This window comes from Triturus cristatus, chromosome 6, assembly GCF_964204655.1.
Source record: "Triturus cristatus chromosome 6, aTriCri1.1, whole genome shotgun sequence".
Classification (NCBI taxonomy): Eukaryota; Metazoa; Chordata; class Amphibia; order Caudata; family Salamandridae; genus Triturus; species Triturus cristatus.
Window position 1 is genome coordinate 503,744,957 of NC_140589.1, and position 12,211 is coordinate 503,757,167.

At 43.5% G+C, this 12,211-nt stretch overlaps 1 pseudogene; it reads left to right on the forward strand.

Moving 5' to 3' along the window:
* Positions 1-1,446: 1,446 nt before the first annotated feature.
* LOC146817334 (translation initiation factor eIF2 assembly protein-like) lies at positions 1,447-11,962 on the forward strand (annotated as a pseudogene).
* Positions 11,963-12,211: the final 249 nt, after the last annotated feature.

The window sequence follows — 12,211 nt, forward strand, 5'->3', positions numbered from 1 at the left end:
GTACCCTCAACTTTACCCTTCTCCTTGTGCACTATCACACCTCCCTGCTGGTATGGCCCAATATAAGTAACCTTACTCATGGCCAAAATGTGAGACCAGCCCAGTAGAACAAGAAAGTCTGGGATTCTCTCACATCCTACTGATCATTCCTCCAGTTCCTCCTGCTTATTCTCACTAATACTGTTTCTAAGTTTTCCCTCATCTCCGTCTCCCCAATCATCGCCATCTAATTCATGCCCATTGTTTTGCAATCAACACTTACTGCACACTGTAACACCCAATATCCCTGCACAAGCATCAAACAACAATGCCACCTTAACCTGTACAATCTCACTCTGCACTTACAGACATCATTCCCCTCTGACGCCTATCTTTTCTATGTCAGGATTGCTGTAGTGTTTCCTATCCTAAATATATGATTGGCCAACCAAGCTTTATTTTCCAGTTACTTCTTTGTTCCCTTTTTCTGCTTCCTCTTTAAAGTCCTTAAATGTTTAGCTCACACTAGACTCACTCATGATCTCTCCTCCCAGAGATGCTGCGACTTGTTACATACTGACTTCCAGCACCGGGGCTCCACTAAAGCTGCCCTCAATCACCTTTCCAACTGCCTGATAATTGCAATCCACAATACTTCTTACTTGCTTCTCATTGTCCTTGATCCCTCAACTGTCAACATGCTCTTATTGAGACTAGTACTTCTCCAGCTGGCTATACCCTTTCATTGTTATACTAAACGGCACTGTCCTTAGGGCCCATTCACAGAACTAACTTAAGACAAAATCCTAAACTTACTACCATTTTGGTATTCACAGAAAGCACTTACTCATTTTGGTATTCACAGAAGGCACTTACTCATTGATGAGTAAGTGCCTTCTGTGAATACCAAAATGAGTAAGTGAACTTACTTAGACATGAACAAAGAACTTCTGATTCAGGAACTCACAGGCTAACATTCAGTAAAGCACTCCTGTAGACCCATTAGTACGTTTTGGTTAAACTTCTGACTTTCATTGAATTCTCACAATATTCCAGAAACATTCCAAAATTACTCGTTGGAGGCTGCAAATGACACCAATTTCCAGGAATATTCACATCAAAATGTACATGTGTATATGTCATTCTAAAGTGCACGTTAACGATTGCAAGTAGAGCAACATTTGAATGCACGGACTGCCAAAGAGAGCAGATTTGGTCCTGTGGAAATGTTGCCATACTGCCTGATTTGGTTGTAATAAATCTCACCTTAGAAGGAGGTCATCTTTTTTTTAGTGCACGACATGCCACTGGGACAACAAGGTAGTGAAACAAGCCTTTGTGATTCCGATCACCAAAGGGGGCTTATAGACAATCATTTAAGGCCGTTGTAGATGCAAGGTCTAGTGTCCGTGGAGCACCGGGTGTGCTTGAACCGGTGGCTTTCAGTGCTAGTCCAGCATTAGCAGCATGAAGAAGGAGCAAGTATTACACTGCCAGTTCTTGGTATGGTACCCTGAAGTGGGTTTCCTTCAATGAAGTTGTACAACAATTCACATAGATGAGAAGTCTTCCCTTTTAGAGTACATTTATTGTAATCCACAGGATAACAGGTATACAAGTGTAGAGGGCTCAAGGTGGTAGCTCCAACTACCTGTGAAGCAATTCCAGTGCCTGGCCCAAACATTCTAAGCAAGTATTATATAGAATACATTGATAAGTATAAAGTAACATTCCAACATTTTTATATAAAGAAAGTGCACTGAGAAACAATGCACGGACACCACATATCTCCCTCTTTTCAACAAAATAGAAAATACCACCCTTCATAAAACAGTGAACAAAATGCTTACTGGACATACCTACTAGGAATCCTCCTAACTCTTGAACTCCTTCTGACATCAGAGAAACTCTGACCAACATTTACAACAGGATTATGTGCAGAATTGATTCTGGCCAAACGACCAAAATTCCACCATTGCACACTCTCTAATTTTGCACTGTTGCCTTTGATTGTGAAAATACGTGCAGGATCCCTGAATTTTGATATACCTTTTTGTAGCATCAAAGGATACTTGACACGAAGCAGATCGCCAACAACAAATTTGACTTCTTTTTTTGAAACAGGCATGGCACGTTTATTACATCTGCTAGCACTGGCTTCATCACTTCAATTTTTAGCGATGAAAGAATTTTTTGCAACATCACATTTATTGTCCGAGCAATTCAACTTCCAGACAGAACAGATTGAGTGTAGATACCACTTTCCTCCCTCTCATCAATTCAAAAGGAACACAACCCGATACAGTGTGAGGAGTGGTTCTATATGCCCATACCACATCTCTGATGGTGTTGCAGGGATTCTGCTTATGCACAGAACTATGCACAGGAAACCAGGACCTCAGTGAATTGTGATGTACCAAAAACTCACCTCAGAACCCAGAACCCCTTACCCGACCAGCATCAGTGTCCCATTCGTTATCCGAGTTTTATCTCGGCGGTCCCAATGTATAGACAATCCAGAACAAGCGACTTAGTGTATTCTCAGGAATGGTGGGAATCAGAAATACCTGTTCGTATTTATTCTCATATCAGTACACAACAAGAGTAAACAGAGACACAGTAAAGTTTAAAGAGTTTATTTTATAAACCTCGTGTCCTAAGATGCAGTACTTTGTCTAACACAAGCAGACAAATGATTAAAATCAAAACCATCAGCATAGTTACAATACCATAGAAAATGAAGGGAGAAATCATACTAAAATGACAGTGGGTTACAGCCACCTTCCTTTCGCTAGTAAACTAATATTATTATTATTAGACTAACAGAGGGTCTCTAGGCTTGAATGGGGAACCCCATACCGTAAAGATCAGCTTAGTGGAATCACATCACAGGATCAGCTATACTCTGCTCCTGGGAAAGCTCTTCTTCCGAATGTGTCTAAAACATGCAGCCTGCAATATTAAAAGCACTCGACTTTCAGGTATTTGCAGCTGCGTGCGTGTTATGGCTAAATAGTGGGCCGATCAACCTGAACCCAACAACATGCACTGTCTAGCGACCCAGACTGTTTCTTTACACAATGTTCAGACCAAGGTCGCAGCTCAATGTTAGGGATGTGAACAACAGACAGTTCTCATGTGAAGCAGAGGCGAGCAAGCATTTCTCAATTAATAACATGTAACTACAGTGTCATGTGCAAAAGCAGCAAAAGTGGCAAGATGGCTTTCTAACATCTAACACAGTTGTGCTAACTTAGCATTGTACGTATATAAATAGCAGTCTTCACTACAATGGCAGACTTACAATCTACTTTGGCTTTGATGGCACTCTGAATACATTCAACTAGGACCCTGTTGAATCTTTCAACTTTACCGTTCCCCTGAGGAAAATACAAGGGAGTGCGTAAATGTTTGATACCCATTTTCGTAAAAAAATCTTGCATGAGTTGAGAAGTAAACTGAACCCCATTATCTGTAAGTAATACCTCAGGTGTGCCTTCTCTGCTGAATACATCTTGAAGGAATCGAATGACAGATTTGGTATTTGGCTTAGAGACACCTCTGACCTGCACCCACCTGGAAAGGTGATCAATTAGAACTATGAAATATTTCATGCCATTGGGGAGAACATGAAATGGCCCAAGAAATCTATCGCAACCTTTTGCCATACTTTGTTAGGAGAGATTGAGGGTTTGGGAGATGGTGAATTCGTAACCAAGTGTTTGTCACTGTATAAACATTGGGTACAGTTATTAACAAGTACTTCCACATCACGATCTACAGATGGCCACCAAAAATCATTACGTATCCTACGCTTGGTAGCAGTCATACCTAAATTACCTGAGTGTGCAGTTTCTAATATTCTTTGTCGAAAGCAAGAAGGAGGAATTAATTTCCATTTTCTAACTAGAAGTTTACCTTCAAGAGATAGTTTGTTTGCAATCTTACAGAATAGTTGTAGATCAGGCTCAATGGATCTTTCTTTAGGCCAACCTTTAACTACAAAATCCATAACCTGTTTGAGGAGTAAGTCATCCTCTAATGCTTTACACCATTCAGCCATATCATGACAAATTACAGTGTCATCAATACTTGCAACAATGCATTCTTCAATATCATCTTCCAGCTCAGCAAACTTCTCAACATGTACAGGATGTCTAGACAAAAAATCAGCTTTGATATATTTTCCTCCAGCTATGTATTGAATATTAAAATTGAATTCTAAGAGTTTGGTGGCTAACCTAGCTGTAGCTTTTTTAATCTTGTTACCAGATAGTATGTCAACTAATGGTTTGTGATCAGTCCTCAAACAACATTTTCTCCCCCACAAATATGGTCTGAATTTCTCAATACCCCAAACACAAGCCAACATTTCTTTCTCAATAACTGAATATCTCCGTACGACATCTTTCATACGTCTCGAAGCAAACCCAATTGTAAGTTCGTTGTTACCTGCCATTTGTGATAATACAGCACCCATGCCATAAGAACTGGAATCAACTGTAATGAATGTATCTCTACCCTCTGTATATGCTTGAAGAGCGGGTGCAGAAAGAATACTTTCTTTGATGCGTTGAAAGTGATCTTGGCTGTCCAAATGAAGTCAGAATTGTTTTTAAGGAGGCTTCTGAAACATTCAGTAAGACTTGCGAAATTCCTTATGAACTTTGAATAAAATTCGCAAAGCCCGATGAACGAACGAAGTTGGTCTTTGTCAATTGGATGGGGAGTGTTGACAATGCCATCAACAATGCTAGGCTTAGGTTTGACACCATCTTTAGAAAGAACATGTCCTAAATATTCAATCTCATTAACAAAAAATATGCATTTGTCATCTCTCACTGTGACATGATTGTCTTGTAAAATAGTGAGTACCTGTTCAAGTACAACATTATGTTCTTCTTTTGAAGCAGTGTGCACCAGGACATCATCTTGAAAAATGACTACATTGGAAATGTCCTTAAACATGTTGGTCATCACTTTCTGGAATACAGACGCAGCTGATGCCAAACCAAATGGCATCCTACGAAATTGGAATGTACCATTAGGTGTAACGAAGGCAGTCAGGTGTCTAGAAGATTCATCTAGATCTACCTGATTGTACGCCGAACATAAATCCAGCTTAGAAAACCATTTGGATTGACCAACTGCAGTGATGAGATCCTCAATGCGAGGTAACGGAAAGCTTTCCACCCAGATTGCGTTGTTGACAGAGCGTAAGTCAATGCATAGGGGCAATTCACCATTTTATTTTTGGGACAAAACAATGGGAGAAAGCCACAGGGTAGCATCCACCTTCTTATTTATTTTATTTATTTATTTATTTATTTATTTGCACATTTATAGAGCGCTCTAATACCCGGAGGTGTTCTGGCGCTAGAAAGATAGACTGGTGTGCTGAAGCGTGCTTACTGAGTGAAGAGCCATGTTTTTAGACCTCTTCTAAAGGCCATCAGATTCTGGATTTGTCTGAGCGCAGGTGGAAGTTTATTCCAGGCCTCTGCGGCCCCAAGAGAAAAACTCCTGCCTCCCCAGCGAGCTCTTTTAATTCTGGGGACCGTGACCAGAGCCAGTTGTCCTGACCTCAGAGTTCTTGCTGGTTTATGCCAGCAGAAAAGAGATTTCAAGTGCCTAGGTCCCGAATCGTGGAGGGCCTTAAAGACCATACAGACTGCCTTGAAAATGATTCTTTTACGGACCGGCAGCCAATGAAGCTTGACCAGCTCCTGAGATATCGAGGCAAATTTGGGTGTGTCAGTGATTAGGCGAGCGGCTGCATTTTGCAGAAGTTGGAGTTTTCTTAATACGCTCTGCTGGGCGTTTAGCATCAGGCTGTTGCAGTAGTCTAGGCGTGAGAGCACTAAACCCGTAACTATTGTTTTCCTGTGTTTCTTCTCAAGATAAGGTAATATTTTCCTGATGGTTTTGAGTATGAAGTGGAGGGAGGAGGAAAGAGCACTCACCTGGCATTTAAAGGTCAGGGAGGTATCCACCAGAATACAGAGATTTTTCACTTTGTCCACCGGATCTGGGAGAGGTCCCATTTCGTCTGGCCACCATCTCGGGGACCAAAAGTTGTCTCTGTCACCAAAGAGCAGAACCTCGGTTTTTGAGGAGTTCAGCTTAAGGCAGCTTTGTGCCATCCAGCGGCCAACTTCAAGCATGCAGTTTCTGAATCTATCGGCAGTGTTTTCTGTGTTGCCGGGAAGGAGGGACACCACAATCTGTGTGTCGTCGGCGTAGGCCGTGAGTTGAAAGCCGAACGATCGGATCACCGGGGCGAGGGTGGACACATATACATTAAAAAGGGTTGGGCTTAGCGAAGACCCCTGGGGGACTCCGCAAGGAAGCACAAAGGAGTGAGATTCGTGGCTGCCCAGCGCCACTGTCTGGGATCTGTCAGACAGGAAGGCTTGTAAGATTTTTAAGGCCTTTCCCTGAATTCCACAGGCCCTCAACCGGTTCACCAGTAGCTTATGGTGGACCGTATCGAAGGCCGCAGAGAGATCCAATAGGATCAGAGCTGCTCTACCCCCTGTATCCATCACCTGCCTGATATCTTCCATAGATTTAATCAGGGCGGATTCCGTGCTGTGCCCCTCTCGAAAGCCGTGTTGGGAGGAATCCAGTACATCCGCAGATTTTAGGAAGGCGCTAAGTTGTGCGTTCAGGTAACCTTCTATTATTTTGGCCGGGAGGGGGAGTCTGGCAATCGGGCGATAATTGTTCATCTCCGTGATGTCAAGATTGGGTTTTTTGAGCAGGGGTAAGATGGAGGCTTGCTTCCAGCTAGAGGGATATTCCCCTTTCTCCAACATCTGATTGAAGAGGGGAGTGAGACCCCTGGCAATTGCGTCTGGTGCAAGTTTAGTTATTGTTGTGGGGCAGGGGTCATGAGGGGAGCCTGATTTAATTTTTAGTAGGCGACTTCTCACTTCTTTTTCCGTGATGGGCGGGAAATATTGAAGCGTGGGTTCAGGTCTGGCGGGATCGGGGGCCCCCCTCGGTGAAGAAGTCATCACTATCCTATCTAAGGGGAGAAAGATGTTTTCCACCTTTTCACGAAAGAAGGTTGCCAAACTTTCGCAGAGTGAGAGGCTTGCTGGAATTTCAATGGGTTTGGGGTTTGCTAGGGAAGCGACCGTGAGGAAGAGTTCTTTAGGGGTATTGGTAGCATCTTCTATCTGTCTCGTGAGAAAGGCTTTTTTCGCTTGAAAGATGGATTCTTTGTAGCGCCTTTGTTCCGAATTAAGCGTTTTTTTGTCTGCTTCTCTATAGTGCGTGCGCCAGATTTTTTCAAGTTTTTTGCACCTTATTTTGTGTTCCCTTATTTGATCTGTGAACCATGGGGCGGCAGGCTTGGCCCGAGTGGAGTGGATGGTTTTAGGGGGGGCTAAGAGTAAACAAGCCCGGTCCAGCCAGGTAGTATAGGTCTTAGCTGCTTCCTCCACATTGTTCGGAAGGGGGGGTAATGTAGTGTTTAATGTGTTATCTAGCGAGTCCCCAGTGATGTTTTTCCATTTTCTCACTTGTTTCGGGGTGTTTCTCTTGTTAACTGGTTTTTCATAAGTGGTGAGAGGAATAGAGAAGTGGATTGCTGAATGGTCAGACCAGAAGACTGGTAGGACCGAGGAGACTTTCAAATTGAGCTGATTAGAGAAAATCCCGTCTAGGGTGTGTCCTGCTCTGTGAGTAGGATCCATTACTAGCTGTAGCATGTCGATCCCAGCCAGTAGGTCGATAAGTTCCTGGGTGTCGGGAGATGTTTTGCATTCCAGATGGAAATTAAAATCACCCAGAAGAGTGAATCTTTGGGAGCAGGCTGCTGCTTCTAGTAATTTACTCAGGGCTGCTAGAAATCTAGTTTTCTCGCCCGGGGGCCTATAAACAAGGCCTCCTGTAAAGGACTGGTGATTAGAGAGGGTAAAATTGAACAGCAGAGATTCACCTAGGTCAGAGGGACCGGATTGAAAGGAGCCTCTGGTGTCTTTGTGATATATAATGGCTAGGCCGCCCCCTCTCCTTTTGTCCCTATTTTGGGTGTAGCAGATAAAGTCCTGTGGGGTGGCTTTAACTATATCTGGACCTGATGCTGCGTCGGTCCAGGCTTCCGTGATGAAAGCAATTTTTATGCCTGCATCCTGAATGTACTCGGCAACTTCTGAGCTATGCTTAACTAGAGACCTCGTATTGAGGAGGAGGCATTTAGCCAGGGGGTAGTTGGTTGTTGGGCAGGTGGGCTGATCTCTTAGTTGCGCAATTGGTGACCAGAGAGGTTTAAGCAAAAGTGACGAGCACTTGGGGCAGTGGGAAAGTGTAGGAGGGAGATTGGTCCCGGGTTCCCAGATGTTGCAGTCCTTACCAGGAGGTACGATGTTTAGTGCTAGAAGCGTGTCTCTATTGTAGACAAGCCTGGGTAAAAGGTAAGGCGCGGGAGCGACAGGGGGGATGGCCCTGGGCGCGGGTCCGGCGCGGACGGGCGCAGACGGGCTCGCCTTTGGCGAGCCTTCGGCGCGCCGTCGGCGCGCCCGCTGCGCTCGTCCGCTGCGCTTCCTCGTGAGGGGGGCCATATAAAGGAGGAAGGGCGGGAGGGGCGGAGCACTGCACTGCTCTGCCGGCTCCCAACCCAAAATGGCGGTACCCTCCGGAGCGGATCGCCTCCAGACAGGGGTTCGAGTGCCCAGAACACAAAGTACACAGTTTAAAAAGGCACACGCAAACACCAGTGTGCTTTACTAAATAGCGTGTGAAATTAAAAACAATTTCTACGAGAAAGCATAGATCGCATTGATTATCAGTTCTAAATGTCCCGGCTTCCGCCTCAGGACGCTTACTTCCCGCACCGAGACTATCAAGTCAGTCTCAGGCAAGAAGCGCCTAGCTTTTAAAGGAGGAAGGGCGGGAGGGGCGGAGCACTGCACCTCTCTGCCGGCTCCCAACCCAAAATGGCGGTACCCTCCGGAGCGGATCGCCTCCAGACAGGGGTTCGAGTGCCCAGAACACAAAGTACACAGTTTAAAAAGGCACACGCAAACACCAGTGTGCTTTACTAAATAGCGTGTGAAATTTAAAAACAATTTCTACGAGAAAGCATAGATCGCATTGATTATCAGTTCTAAATGTCCCGGCTTCCGCCTCAGGACGCTTACTTCCCGCACCAAGACTATCAAGTCCGTCTCAGGCAAGAAGCGCCTAGCTTTTAAAGGAGGAAGGGCGGGAGGGGCGGAGCACTGCACTGCTCTGCCGGCTCCCAACCCAAAATGGCGGTACCCTCCGGAGCGGATCGCCTCCAGACAGGGGTTCGAGTGCCCAGAACACAAAGTACACAGTTTAAAAAGGCACACGCAAACACCAGTGTGCTTTACTAAATAGCGTGTGAAATTAAAAACAATTTCTACGAGAAAGCATAGATCGCATTGATTATCAGTTCTAAATGTCCCGGCTTCCGCCTCAGGACGCTTACTTCCCGCACCGAGACTATCAAGACTTCTCTATGATGCCATTGGTTTGCATGTTGTTTAACATTATAGAAAGTTCATTCCTAATACTATGAGGAACATTACGTAGTCTGTGTTTAATTGGTTGCACATCCTCTTTAATTTTAATAGTGTGAGAACATTTTTTAATCAATCCAATTTTGTCAGAAAATACACCTTTGAATTTCTCTTTCCAAGATGTGTAATCAGATACAGAGTTGGTAAGAGAAACAGGATGTTTATGAACAGGCTTAATAATCATGCCGAACTCCGCCTGATTCCACCAATCTAGTACACTGATGCCTTTATAGGCCACATCAACTTTACCATGGATAGTCTTAGTCTCAAAAGTAATATTGCCACAAAAATGTCCAGCTAAATCAATTTTGCTGCCTTCAAATGCTGTGGTGATGACATCTGGAGGTAAAAGCACTTTATGTGCCCAATTTTGCTTATATTTGTCAATGGAAATAATTGTGATTCTTGCCCCAGAATCAATGAGTAGAGGAATGTTGACATTGTCAATAACCAGCGGATCTGAGATCTGTAAATATCAATGGAATCTACAGCTAACATACGTTCTTCAAATTTGTTTTCTATGAACACTTGTTCACTATCACCTTGAACATCAGCATTTTGAACAAAAATCTAACAGGATGACATTTGCCTCCTCTACAAACATTGCCAAAATGACCAATCTTTTTGCATTTCCAGCACTCTTGTGCTGTAGAAGGACAATTTTTAAAGCTAGAAACATGAGAATTCAAACCACATCTGTAACATTGTAGTTTGCCACGACCAACAGATGTACTTCTAAACCCTCTGAAATTGGTGAAAGCACCTCTGGATTTATTTTATGAACTGTCAGTAATGTGTGGTGGTTTTTTTGTAGAAATACCTCCTAACGTGGTTGAGGGTGAGGGTTGAATTTCTAAAAATTTTGAATCTTTCTGGAAAGTTTCAACACTTTTCGATATTTCAATATGACAGGAAAGTGTCACAGGAATGTGAATTGTCAGGAAGGGAAAAAAAATATCCTTGAGCCCTCATAAGTAACAAAGATGTTACCGTACCTTCTTGAAGCAGGGAAGCAGGAAGGCCTTCTTTTTATCAAAAAATTAATTTTCATCCCAAGCTTGTCGCCAAAATTGAAGTGGGTTTCCTTCAATTAAGTTGTACAGCAATTCACATAGACGAGAAGTCTTCACTTTTAGAGTAGATTTATTGTAATCCACAGGATAACAGGTATACAAGTGTAGAGGGCTCAAGGTGGTAGCTCCAACTGCCTGTGAAGCAATTCCAGTGCCTGGCCCAAACATTCTAAGCAAGCATTACATAAAATACATAGAGAAGTACAAAGTAACATTCCAACATTTTTATATTAAGAAAGTGCACTGAGAAACAATGCACGGACACCACATACCCAATCTTCCGGAAGCTCAGGATTTTTCCAGTGTTATCCTCCCACTACCACAGAATGTGAGAGATTGCATACTGGATGGCGATACTTTGGTTGTTTTTTGAAACTCAGATTCCCCACAGTGTTCACAAGTGGAAAATAACAATAATGAAGAAGATGAAGAACAGTGGTGAGAGGATGAAAATACTACTACACTCACTGCACCAGAATTTCCTGATTTTGCCCTGAAGGTCCAAGAAGCAATCAAGTCCCTCAGAGACAGCAATCAACAGTTCCCTGAAATGCAAAACCTGAGCGATATCTTCCAGCTGTTTAAAAATTCTGATTTCCTCACTCATGACTTCACTCAGCCTTTCATTCACTGCACTGATGACTCCCTGGATCCTGCCATAGAATCTGACCTTGTCTTCCGAAAATGGTGTGAGCTGATTCCAGGCGCAGAATTCAGATGTTTCTTTAACCCCTTGAGTGCCCATGACGAGATGGTCTCGTCATGGGCCGCGGTTGCGCTGTGCCCATGACGAGACTATCTCGTCATGAGCCCCGCCCGCTAATGAAACGCCCGGCACAGGGCGTGGAAAGGGCGGGGCACACAAGGGGTTAAGGAAAATAGGCTAATAGGTATATTACAGAGAGATTACACACAGTACTATGATAATGTTTGTAGACAGAAGGAAGAGATTTACAGAAGTATACAAGATTACTTCAAGAAATTCCTGGATGAGTATTTTGGTTTTGATGTCTACAGAGACAGTTGGGGAAATATTTGGTTAATTGAGTGTAACCCGTTGGTGAAATAACTGATTCACTCCTATTTACTTAGGAACAACTGACATCAGGAAACACACTGAGCAGTGTCCATGGTGAAATGGAAGTCAGTGAACAGGACTGTCCTGCATTCCGTTGCATAACCAGTAAAGTCACAGTACAGCAAAGTCCATACCTGAGTTACCCACTACCCAAGGACTTCGTCCATCTTTCCACTGAAGAAGATGTTCACAAACACCTGACTTCATGAAACTGAAAAGAAAATCAGCAAGAATATGACTCCGACGAATCACGTAGAACTGAATGCACTGAAAAATAGATTTCCAGAAGATCTTCCTGAATTACTGGCTAAAAGCACGAGGGGAACAAAACTGTCACTTCTGATGAAGGATGTTGCTCGGGTATCTGACTAAAATTTATACAAGATTGTTTAGAGATGGTCTTTCCCTTCAAATAAGCACCACACCTCTTATTAAATGGCAAGCATAAATTAGATTCTCATTATTCACGGTTTGGGCCAATTGTTTTTAAAACGTGTACACACAGTATGACAGGATAGTGGCCGTAA